This window comes from Coregonus lavaretus, assembly GCF_964263955.1.
Source record: "Coregonus lavaretus genome assembly, chromosome: 23".
In the NCBI taxonomy this organism is placed as follows: Eukaryota; Metazoa; Chordata; class Actinopteri; order Salmoniformes; family Salmonidae; genus Coregonus; species Coregonus lavaretus.
The window spans coordinates 39,922,327-39,934,912 of record NC_140010.1 but is presented as its reverse complement, the minus strand read 5'-3'; the positions used below and the strand labels follow the sequence as shown (position 1 = coordinate 39,934,912).

The 12,586-nt window shown below is 42.0% G+C and overlaps 1 pseudogene across 1 annotated transcript in view; it reads left to right on the top strand.

The window, feature by feature from the left end:
• LOC311150525 (MAGUK p55 subfamily member 7-like) overlaps nucleotides 1–12,586 on the top strand; it is a 35,941-nt pseudogene that overhangs the window by 14,407 nt on the left and 8,948 nt on the right. The window contains exons 7-12 of the transcript in view: nucleotides 154–238; nucleotides 413–493; nucleotides 885–1,081; nucleotides 1,619–1,683; nucleotides 4,259–4,303; nucleotides 7,931–8,101. The product of the transcript in view is annotated as an MAGUK p55 subfamily member 7-like (transcript). The remainder of the gene's footprint in view (nucleotides 1–153; nucleotides 239–412; nucleotides 494–884; nucleotides 1,082–1,618; nucleotides 1,684–4,258; nucleotides 4,304–7,930; nucleotides 8,102–12,586) is intronic.

The following is a 12,586-nucleotide window of genomic DNA, read 5'->3' as shown; positions in this document are numbered from 1 at the left end:
ATTGCCAGGTATGGGCCATATAAGGGGGAAATGGTACTCACTAAGCAAGCAGCATGATGTCCTTTACATATATACAATGTAATAACAGTGTAATCATACATTTATAAACCGTTTCAGAGAAATCAGTGATCTGAAATCAAAGATATTTTGCAGGTCTGATTCATGAGGGCGATGAGCTAAGGGAAGTCAATGGAGTCCCAATGGAGGATAAGACACCGGAGAAATCATTCCTATTCTGGTGTGTGTGTGTGTGTGGTCTGTTTCAGTCTGTAAGTCTGGCCAAGTGAGGCTAGTGTCTAGCTGCTTGTTAGCTTGGATCATTGTGTGTACATCCCGGATGTATTTGTGTGGTTTAATGTGTACATGTCTGTGTGTCAGTCAAGTCTACATTTTGTGATTATTTTCGTGCCAGGCTCAATCGCAGGGAGAGGTGACGTTTAAAGTGATACCGGTACCTGGCACCAAGGAAGAGCTGTCAGCCAATGAGACTATGGTAAAGCTATCGTGCTCTGCTTACATTGGTTCTTTGACATTTCAGGCAAATGACAGCATCAGAGTATAAGATAGCAACATGAAAACCATACACCGCCACACCACCTTCACAGCACTTTCTCCTAGGATGTTCAAGACGCTATTGTTGAACCATTGGCGGCAGGTAGCATAGCAGTTAGAGCGTTGGGCCAGTAACCGTAGGTTGCTGGTTCGAATACCTGAGCCCGAGACAAGGTGCCGATGTGCCCTTGAGCAAAGCACTTAACCTTAATTTGCTCCAGGGGCGCCGTACTACTATCGCTGTCCATGTAAATTAACATATTTCATTGCACCTATCTGGTCACATTTTTTTAATGAAGTAAAGCTCTTGTGTTTTCTGTTGTGGTTCTCAGTTATTTGTGCGGTCGCTCTTTGACTACAACCCTGAGGAGGACCCCGCCATCCCCTGCAGACAGGCGGGGTTGGGGTTCAAGAGGGGGGACGTCCTTCAGATCGTTAGCCAGGAGGACGACACCTGGTGGCAGGCCTGTCGTCATGGTGACAGCAACTCCCGAGCAGGACTCATCCCCTCCAGGCAACTTCAGGAGAGGTGGGCCTCCATGTCCATGGTCAATCCATGCACAGCCATTTATAACTACCCTCACATCAGCTTTGTGTTAGTTTGACTTTATTTGATAACTTAAAGGGATAGTTTTCTTAACTCCAATCTTAACCGTTTTTTAAACTCGAAAATAGTTATTTGACAGCAATACAAACAGCTATTGTACGTCTATATCACTTTGAGATGACATCTCTAACACGAGAACAGTATATGAATGTACAATTAGAAGATGAGAACACGGTAAAGTCCCCATTTTCTATGGTCTTCTAAATTTGAATGTTTTCAGTCAAGCATGACACTCCAGAAAGGTTTTAACAACAGTAAAAAAAAAAATCCTCCTCAGATCATAATTCAGTGGTCAAGGAGGGTCAACCTGGAGTTCGGAACCATGTGATAAACTGAAAACTAGACAAATCGAGGTTTGAGGAACATTATCCCTAGCCTGATCCATTATGGCACCCACAATGGTTAACTCAGGTAATGGTACTGTATACATAACTGTTGTTCTCTTTTTCCTTCCCTTAGGAGAGTCGCTCTCCAGCGGCCCAAAGCCTTATTTAAACCTCAGAGAGTCCAAAAAAGACTGACAGGTGATGATCTCTCCAGTAAACCCCCACCTGCAGGGAATAAAACAGTAATGTAACACTCTCCCCAGGACAAAGGGTGAAAATCTAAGGTCATACCTGAAGGTCAAGGTGAAAGTCACACGTAAGGGCAATGCCACATGTTGAAGGGAATCCCTTAGGATCGCACCAAGGGCCGTATCCACAAAGCGTCTCAGAAAAGGTCCTAGGAATCCTGTTAAAACCTGTTTTAAGACATAGCTTTTATTTTTACCCATAAGAGTAGGTGAAAGAAGTCTCTATTCTCAGCACTTACAACCCATTTTCTATTCTGTTTGGATACGGGTCCAGATCTGGGTTAAATACACAATACTTTAAAATACTATACTGCAATACAATATTAATTATCTCAGGAGCAGATCAGTTAATCAGTTAACATAGTCAAGCACTATGTTCTACGTCAGTGTTTCCCAAATGGTAGCAACTGTTGGGTCTTGAATAGTTAATCTAGGGCAGTGATCCCCAAACTTTTCTGAGCCGAGATCACTTTCTGAGTCAAAATGACGGCTGAGATCTACCGCTCCGATTTTTTTTTTTTATGACTTAAAAACAGTTCTGTAGCAATGAGGTTTGTAGTAGGCTATATGCCCAGTACATTATCACTGCATATTGGCTATGCTTGAATTGCCCTGCCAATGTTATGTTTCTCAGACCATTTAAAAATGATATTTCAAAACTTGAGGTTTATGATCACACTGGTAAAGGATAGATTGTAATTTGTTGTGTTACTTGTGAGGCAAAGCTGAGTGAGCATAAATTGAAATAATGTGCTTTCTTTATTTTACTGGACTGATTGTGCCTGCATCTGATGGTCAGTCTCAGCGGAGGGAGAGCATCAGAGGGCCCACCTCTTACCGTCGGACCGTCCCTCAGCTCTCTCCTCTCCATTAATAGTGAAGGCTTCCGCATGCTTAGGTTCGGCTGGCGCCTAGTAGGCGAACCGAACGAGTGTGCTTGCATACTCCTTTAAAAGACCTTTGCTTGAAAAACGAGAAAAAGCGGCAATAGAACTGTTTGTCCATCTTGAGATGCCGTAGCCAGTATACACTTCCTCAAAGTAGTCAGAATTAATCTAAGATAACACAAGAAATCTGTCATGAATTCTGACGTTTTTGTTAAGGAGATCTTAGTCACACAATTTTACATCTTTGGTGCAGTATTTCTCAAGTGAAAAAACTTGCATGGAAACAAGTCGTCTATCGTTGAATGACAACAAACACTTCATTGAGGAATCCCTACTGTTGACCAATGACTGACGAAGGGGCGTAGACTTCGGCTCCCGAACTTCGACTTGCCTCGAGAAAACAATTGTGTGCATGAACAACCGAGAAAACCCTTGCCAAAGACCAAAACAAACAAAAACTTCACAAAATGTTGTCACAATATAGTATACATGAACTGTTCCGAACTGTTTCGCATGGGAAGCATGCTGGCGCATGCACAAATTCATGTTGTTACTTCTATGACAAGAGAAAGTAAAATATCACTTGATATTAAAAAACACACAGCCGCTAATAATTATAACGCAAGCCTATCGATACACATTTCTGCTCATTCATTGAAGCTGCAATGCTGGATGCAGCATGAGTGGAGGAGTGCATTTCATGGCTTATAAAAGTGTTGAACAAAAAGTGTGGACAGTGCTGAATAAAAACTTTAACATGAACTCACTCATAAAAACAGCAGCTCTTTTCTGTATTCCTTGACAGTCTCTCTCTAGTCATGGTTTTAGACGTTTTTAAATCACAGTATCAACTTATTTTGATACTGTGATCTAAGCAATCCAATTGGCTAGCGGTAGGTCTATAGGTGCACTTGATTTGCTCTCCGGGCACGCCGAGTAGGCAGAGTTTGTACCTTCAGACACATTAAATGGTTCAAAATGCCGGAGCGAATGGTCGGGGGCCGGAAAATAAATATAATAATTTGTACACTGCAAATTGACCACAACTAAGCCGAAAAATAGATTGTATTTGAAAATAACAATAATTTCATACCTTGATTGAGACACAATCACATATCTCTTTTTTATTTGTGGGAATACTTGGGAACAGATTTCCTAAATTAAACACATTTTTAGCTGAATTCCTGGTGATTTTACAGGCTTTTTTTAACCAACATTTTTGTATTCTTATTATTTTGACTAAAAACTTTGTGGGCCCCCAAAAATCACTCGTGGCCTGATTTTGGCACTTGGACTGCCTGATGTCGACCCCTGCTTAATGGGTCTTTTTATGAATCACTCTTTTCTAATTCTTCCTTCATCTGTGTAGAGACATAACTAACTACTGTCTCCATGATTCACTTGTCTTGTTTTGTATCCATGCTGCTCAGACAAGGAGGAAGGTACTGCTTGCTTGTCATAGTTGGTCTTGTTTCCCTTTTTGTCCTATCGAACAATGTAAAAAAAATACTCTCTGTGTTTAAAAAAATTTAAAAGTAATGAACTGTACTGATTTGATTAGGAATTAAAATGATGTCACACGGTTCTGTTCCTTGATCCATCCTTTTCTCTCCCGTGTTCTGCTCTCTCTCTCTCCAGTGGTGGAGGATGCAGACTATGGAGCTATTACTGGAATCCACATCGGTGAGATGTTACATTTTCCTCATCCCTAACCCTGGAAAAGGTATCAACTCATTACTACCAATAAGATCCAGACACGGAATGAAAAACCAAGCAGGGGTTGAACCAGAGACGGACTGGAACCAGAAATCGACCAGGGCATTTCTAACACACCGGCCCATTTTTAGAGAGGACCATTAGGCTAAAGATGGACCAGCCCATCTGGCATTTTCCCGAACTGCCATATGGCCAGTCCATTTCTGGTTTGAAAAAAAGCTCTATTTACAAACCAGATTATTCAATCAGTATGTGCTCCCCAGAGCTATAGGGGAAGCCAAGGAACGCCAACGAGGTTTAAACAGCCAGATCATTTCCCCCATTTCTCCAGATCCGTTGGATGTGTTTGATGTCGGTTTAGCAATAGTGTGTGTGTCAATGTGTTTGTGTGTGTGTGAGAGAGAGAGAGAATGTGTGTCTGTGTGTTCCGCTTTATCAAAGCTTATAATGCATTTCCTAGACAGAATAATAGAAACAATGGGTAGCTGTCTGATCCTTGTTCATGGTCACAGGTGCATTATTAGGTTTTAAGCAGCAAGATCTTGAGAAGAATAGATAGCCGCATATTTGAATAGATACCCGCATATTTGAATAGACACATTTACATTTACATTTACGTCATTTAGCAGACCCGCATATTTGAATAGAAACCCGCATATTTGAATAGATACCCGCATATTTGATGTCAATGGCATCCTCATGTATGATTTTGCACTCCTGGTTCAGGTTTGACTGAGTTAAGTGTCAGGTGTTGTTTATTATTGGCTACTGAAGTTACAGCACGTCATATCTTTGTGCTGCACATGTGTAGTCTCTGTCCAGATTCCAAAACAGGATGTGGTAGCGCTCTGTACTTTCTCTGAGTCTCAGCTCCAAAGTGCTATTGATTGTTTAATGGATGCCACACGACTGACTGCACACTAGCTACATAGAATTTGGAAGAGGAGATACTGGAGAGGAGGAACTAGTGTGGGATGACATGCGCGTGCACTACATGTGAAGTGCACTGAAGTACTCTAGATGATTTAGAGGGAAAAGGAACATAGGTAAACTTCAGAGTGATGGAGGATGTAGTGTGCACTTCATAGTAGTTTAGGACTGTAGGAGGAAGTTTGAATTTGAAAGTGAAGCAAAATAATACATGCACTGACTGCATAGGTTTTAGTATGTTCAGAACAGTACAGTACTATATGGAGGGTGTTTGGCAGTGCAGCTAGAAGAGAAATACATAACAGTTATTTTTCCTATTTTAAATTCTGTCGATAATTTATCAGACTGACCCTTGGTGACAGCGTCTTGGAGATTGTTTTCAGCATGCTCAATATCCTATTTCCTTAAACTACATGAATATCCTGATGTCACTGTAATCAAATTAATCAAATCTGATATTGGTTTAATTTGAGCTCTGCCACCCTCTTCCAACTGTGCTGACTGTCTGACAAAAGGGTCTTTGATAAAGTCGGTGAAACTCATACTATAGCGGGCAGTTACACCATGGAGGACATGCCAATCCGGGCCAGACCACGTTCACATGGCATGGGCTCTGTTTTCATTAAAGTGATGCGTGAAAGAACATTCAATCCTACAGTCGTGGTCAAAAGTTTTGAGAATGACACAAGTATTGGTCTTCACAAAGTTCGCTGCTTCAGTGTTATGAGATATTTTTGTCAGATGTTACTATGGTATACTGAAGTATAATTACAAGCATTCCATAAGTGTTACATTAAGTTTATGCAAAGAGTCAATATTTGCAGTGTTGACGCTTCTTTTTCAAGACCTCTGCAATCTGCCCTGGCATGCTGTCAATTAACTTCTGGGCCACATCCTGACTGATGACAGCCCATTCTTGCATAATCAATGCTTGGAGTTTGTTAGAATTTGTGGGTTTTTGTTTGTCCACCCGCCTCTTGAGGATCGACCACAAGTTCTCAATGGGATTAAGGTCTGGGGAGTTTCCTGGCCATGGACCCAAAATTTTGATGTTTTGTTCCCCGAGCCACTTAGTTATCACTTTTGCCTTATGGCAAGGTGCTCCATCATGCTGGAAAAGGCATTGTTCGTCACCAAACTGTTCTTGGATGGTTGGGAGAAGTTGCTCTCGGAGGATGTGTTGGTACCATTCTTTATTCATGGTTGTGTTCTTAGGAAGAATTGTGAGTGAGCCCACTCCCTTGGCTGAGAAGCAACCCCACACATGAATGGTCTCAGGATGCTTTACTGTTGGCATGACACAGGACTGATGGTAGCGCTCACCTTGTCTTCTCCGGACAAGGTGTTTTCCGGATGCCCCAAACAATCGGAAAGGGGATTCATCAGAGAAAATGACTTTACCCCAGTCCTCAGCAGTCCAATCCCTGTACCTTTTGCAGAATATCAGTCTGTCCCTGATGTTTTTCCTGGAGAGAAGTGGCTTCTTTGCTGCCCTTCTTGACACCAGGCCATCCTCCAAAAGAATTTGCCTCACTGTGTGTGCAAATGCACTCGCACCTGCCTGCTGCCATTCCTGAGCAAGCGCTGCACTGGTGGTGCCCCGATTCCACAGCTGAATCAACTTTAGGAGACGGTCCTGGCGCTTGCTGGACTTTCTTGGGCGCCCTGATGCCTTCTTCACAACAATTGAACCTCTCTCCTTGAAGTTCTTGATGATCCGGTAAATGGTTGATTTAGATGCAATCTTACTAGCAGCAATATCCTTGCCTGTGAAGCCCTTTTTGTGCAAAGCAATGATGACGGCACGTGTTTCCTTGCAGGTAACCATGGTTAACAGACAATGATTTCAAGCACCACCCTCCTTTTAAAGCTTCCAGTCTGTCATTCTAACTCAATCAGCATGACAGAGTGATCTCCAGCCTTGTCCTCGTCAACACTCGCACCTGTGTTAACGAGAGAATCACTGACATGATGGCAGCTGGTCCTTTTGTGGCAGGGCTGAAATGCAGTGGAAATGTTTTTTTGGTATTAAGTTCATTTTCATGGCAAAGAGGGACTTTGCAATTAATTGCAATTCATCTGATCACTTCATGACATTCTGGAGTATATGCAAATTGCCATCATCAAAACTGAGGCAGCAAACTTTGTGAAAATTAGTATTTGTGTCATTCTCAAAACTTTTGACCACGACTACAAAATAAGTCATATTTTCTATGGCAATCAAGCTAAATTAGTAGAATAAGAGGTAGATATTGTACAACACTGTGAACAAGTTTTATTTAATCATAACTTATGTTTGCTCTATTCCATTGGACCCCATTAGTTTTCTTCTGCTCCTGGCACATGCGGCCTCCAACACACATAATTCTATCATTTTAAATTATTCATTTCACTCAAACAGTGCCCTCCCTGTACTTAAGTGTTGTGTTTACATTAAATATGTTCACAATATGCAGTAGGATTCATGTACAACATTTAGCTGCCAACTGCCTAACATCTAATACTGTGTTATTTTGCTCTGTTGCATGTGCTGCCTCTGGTGAGACATTTGATTTGACTGTTAGAACTCACAGACACAGACATTGAAAGAAACAATCACACACACCCATCCCCACACACATGCAAACAGTGACAGGTGTGTGACAGGTATCTCTTTCCCTGCAGCTGGTCTGAGGAGGAGTTTCAGGCTGGGCAGGAGAGGCAGTAGGAGTGGGAGTGTTGAGTCTAAAAGGAAGAGCCAGGAGATGGGAGGAGTCACGCAGACCCCCACCTACCTGGAGGTGGCCCCGTACTGCAGGGACCCCAAAGAGGGCCGTCGGCTGGTCCTGCTGGTTGGTGAGTAGGAGACAATCCTATACCAAGAAATACAGCCATATAAAGACCAATACAGCTATATAAAGATCAATACAGCCATTTAAAGACCAATACAGCTATATAAAGACCAATACAGCCATTTAAAGACCAACACAGCCATATAAAGACCAACACAGCCATATAAAGACCAATACAGACATACAAAGACCAATACAGCCATATAAAGACCAATACAGCCATATAAAGACCAATACTGCCATTTAAAGACCAATACAGCCCATATAAAGACCAATACAGCCATATAAAGACCAACACAGCCATTTAAAGACCAATACAGCCATATAAAGACCAATACAGCCATATAAAGACCAATACAGCCATATAAAGACCAAAACGGCCATATAAAGACAAATACAGCCATATAAAGACCAAAACAGCCATATAAAGACAAATACAGCCATATAAAGACCAATACAGCCATATAAAGACCAATACAGCCATATAAAGACCAAAACGGCCATATAAAGACAAATACAGCCATATAAAGACCAAAACAGCCATATAAAGACCAATACGGACATATAAAGCTTGGGTAGGTTTAGTAGGTGCAGCATGTTCATGCTTGGGTATATAGTGCATTCGGAAAGTATTCAGACCCCTCCCCTTTTTCCACATTTTGTTACATTACAGCCTTGTTCTAAAATTGATCAAATTAATTTTGTTCCTCGTCAATCTACACACAATAACCCATAATGAAAAAGCGAAAACAGGTTTTTAGAAATGAACCTTTGCTATGAGACTCAAAATTGAGCTCAGTTGCATCCTGTTTCCATTGATCATCCTTGAGATGTTTCTACAACTTGATTGGAGTCCACCTGTGGTAAATTCAATTGATTGGACATGATTTGGAAAGACACACACCTGTCTATATAACGTCCCACAGTTGACAGTGCATGTCAGAACAAAAACCAAGCCATGAGGTCGAAGGAATTGTCCGTAGAGCTCCGAGACAGGATTGTGTCGAGGCACAGATCTGGGGAAGGGTATCAAAACATTTCTGCTACATTGAAGGTCCCCAAGAACACAGTGGCCTCCATCATTCTTAAATGGAAGAAGTTTGGAACCACCAAGACTCTTCCTAGAGCTGGCCGCCCGGCCAAACTGAGCAATCGGGGGAGAAGGGCCTTGGTCAGGGAGGTGACCAAGAACTCAATGGTCACTCTGACAGAGCTCCAGAGTTCCTCTTTGAAGATGGGAGAACCTTCCAGAAGGACAACCATCTTTGCAGCACACCATAAATCAGGCTTTTATGGTAGAGTGGCCAGACAGAAGCCACTCCTCAGTAAAAGGCACGCTTGGAGTTTGCCAAAAGGCACCTAAAGGACTCTCAGACCATGAGAAACAAGATTCTCTGGTCTGATGAAACCAAGATTGAACCCTGAATGCCAAGTGTCATGTCTGGAGGAAACCTGGCACCATCCCTACGGTGAAGCATGGTGGTGGCAGCATCATGCTGTGGGGATGTTTTTCAGCGGCAGGGACTGGGAGACTAGTCAGGATCGAGGGAAAGATAAATGGAGCAAAGTACAGAGAGATCCTTGATGAAAACCTGCTCCAGAGCACTCAGACTGGGGAAAAGGCTCACTTTCCAACAGGACAACGACCCTAAGCACACAGCCAAGACAACGCAGGAGTGACTTCGGGACAAGTCACTGAATGTTCTTGAGTGTCCCAGCCAGAGCCCAGACTTGAACCCGATCAAACATCTCTGGAGAGACCTGAAAATAGCTGTGCAGCGACGTTCCCAATGCAACCTGACAGAGCTTGAGAGGATCTGCAGAGAAGAATGGGAGAAACTCCCCAAACACAGGTGTGCCAAGCTTGTAGCATCATACCCAAGAAGACTCGAGGCTGTAATCGCTGCCAAAGGTGCTTCAACAAAGTACTGAGTAAAGGGTCTGAATACTTATGTAAATGTGATATTTCAGTTAGTTTTTTTATGCATTTGCAAAAATGTCTAAAAACCTGATTTTGCTTTGTCATTATGGGGTATTGTGTGTAGATTGATGAGGGGAAAAAACAATGTAATCCATTTTAGAATAAGGCTGTAACGTAACATAATGTAGAAAAAGTCAAGGGGTCTGAATATTTTCTTAATGCACCATAGCTAGCTGCTTTTAGCAACACTCGTGTATTTACACTAGTGTTTCCTCCTATTGGGTTTAAAAACTGAACTGTCCTTGGGAAGCCAGAAGTTAAATAAAATTCAGTTTCAACTTACTGTGCCGGTGGGCAGGATGGTTGTTCCTTAAAACAGGGCGAATTTGAGACAAAATATCTAAAGGAACGTCCAATTATACAGACTTTCCAAAAGGTGCTCTCTGCTTACCTCATGTCAAAATAAAAGTCCCCCCCAAATTATTCTTTTTTTTGGCACATATGGCACACCTGCAAGACTTCTGCAATACTTTTAATTTAAGCAGAGAGGAAGTGGGACTACAACAGACCCACATTTTGGAAAGTCTGTTTAATAATACGTTCCTTTAGATATTTTGACTCAAATTCCCCCCATTTGAAGGACCAACCTTCCTGCCCACTGGCACAGTAAGTTGAAATTCAATTTTATTTCACTTCTGGCTTCCCATGGACAGTTTGTATTTAACCGAATAGGGAGCAATGCTAGTGTAAATACACCAAGGTTGCTAAAAAACAGATATGGCATAGCAGGCATCATACAGCGTGAACGGTTACAGTGGAGTTGGAATTAAATTGTAACATGATCACTCCAAAGGACTTCTTTGTCTAAAGCAGGGGTGTCAAACTCATTTTGCCCTGGGGGCCCCATTCGCTCATCAACGAGGTCCGGAGGGCTGCACTGAAAATTGGTTATATGTCCTCGCCATCAAAATAATCAAAAGATAGTTTTTGAATTTTCGATGATCCCTGACTGTCTCTAGTTTTCATTTCGGTGATTATTAGCGAGTGGGACATAGCAAAGAAACTGTATGAATGTATGTCCATTATAATTTCTACATGTTTTGATTTGGTTGTAGTAATTTTTAAGTATACTGAGTTTGTCCACCCCCCCCCCCCCCCCCCCCCCCAAAACAAATATAATAATATGTATAATTATATATACTGAACAAAAATATGAAAGCAACATGCAACAATTTCAATGATTTTACTGAGTAACAGTTCATATAAGGAAATCAATAGTAGTGAAGACATCAAAATGACGAAATAACACATATGGACTCATGTAGTATCCAAAAAAGTGTTAAACAAATCAAAATATATTTTATATTTGAGTTTCTTCAAAGTAGCCACCTTTGCCTTGATGACAGCTTTGCACACTTTTGGCATTCTCTCAACCAGCTTCATGAGGTAGTCACCTGGAATGCATTTCAATTAATAGGTGTGTCTTCTTAAAAGTTAATTTGTGGAATTGATTTCCTTCTTAATGCGTTTGAGCCAATCAGTTGTGTTGTGACAAGGTAGGGGAGGTATACAGAAGATAGCCCTATTTGGTAAAATACCAAGTCCATATTATGGCAAGACCAGCTCAAATAAGCAAAGAGCAATGACAGTCCATCATTACTTTAAGACATGAAGGTCAGTCAATACGGAAAATTCCAAGAACTTTGAAAGTTTATTCAAGTGCAGTTGCAAAAACCATCAAGCGCTATGATGAAACTGGCTCTCATGAGGACCGCCACAAGAAAGGAATACCCAGAGTTACCTCTGCTGCAGAGGATAAGTTCATTAGAGTTACCAGCCTCAGAAATTGCAGCCCAAATAAATGCTTCACAGAGTTCAAGTCACAGACACATCTCAACATCAACTGTTCAGAGGAGACTGTGTGAATCAGGCCTTCATGGTCGAATTGCTGCAAAGAAACCACTACTAAAGGACACCAATAAGAAGAGGAGACCTGTTTGGGCCAAGAAACACGAGCAATGGATAATTGGACCAGTGGAAATGTGTCCTTTGGTCTGGAGTCCAAATTTGAGATTTTTATTTTTGGTGTCTTTGTGAGACGCAGTGTGGGTGAATGGATGATCTCCGCATGTGTAGTTCCCACCGTGAAGCATGGAGGAGGAGGTGTTACGGTTGGGGGTGCTTTGCTTGTGACACTGTCTGTGATTTACTTAGAATTCAAGGCACACTTAACCAGCATGGCTACCACAGCGTTCTGCAGCGATACGCCATCCCATCTGGTTTGGGCTTAGTGAGACTATCATTTGTTTTTCAACAGGACAATGACCCAACACACCTCCAGGCTGTGAAAGGGCTATTTTACCAAGAAGGAGAGTGATGGAGTGCTGCATCAGATGACCTGGCCTCCACAATCACCTGTCCTCAACCCAATTGAGATGGTTTGGGATGAGTTGGACCGCAGAGTGAAGGAAAAGCAGCCAGCAAGTGCTCATCATATGTGGGAACTCCTTCAAGAGTGTTGGAAAAGCATTCCAGGGGAAGCTGGATGAGAGAATGCAAAGCTGTCAT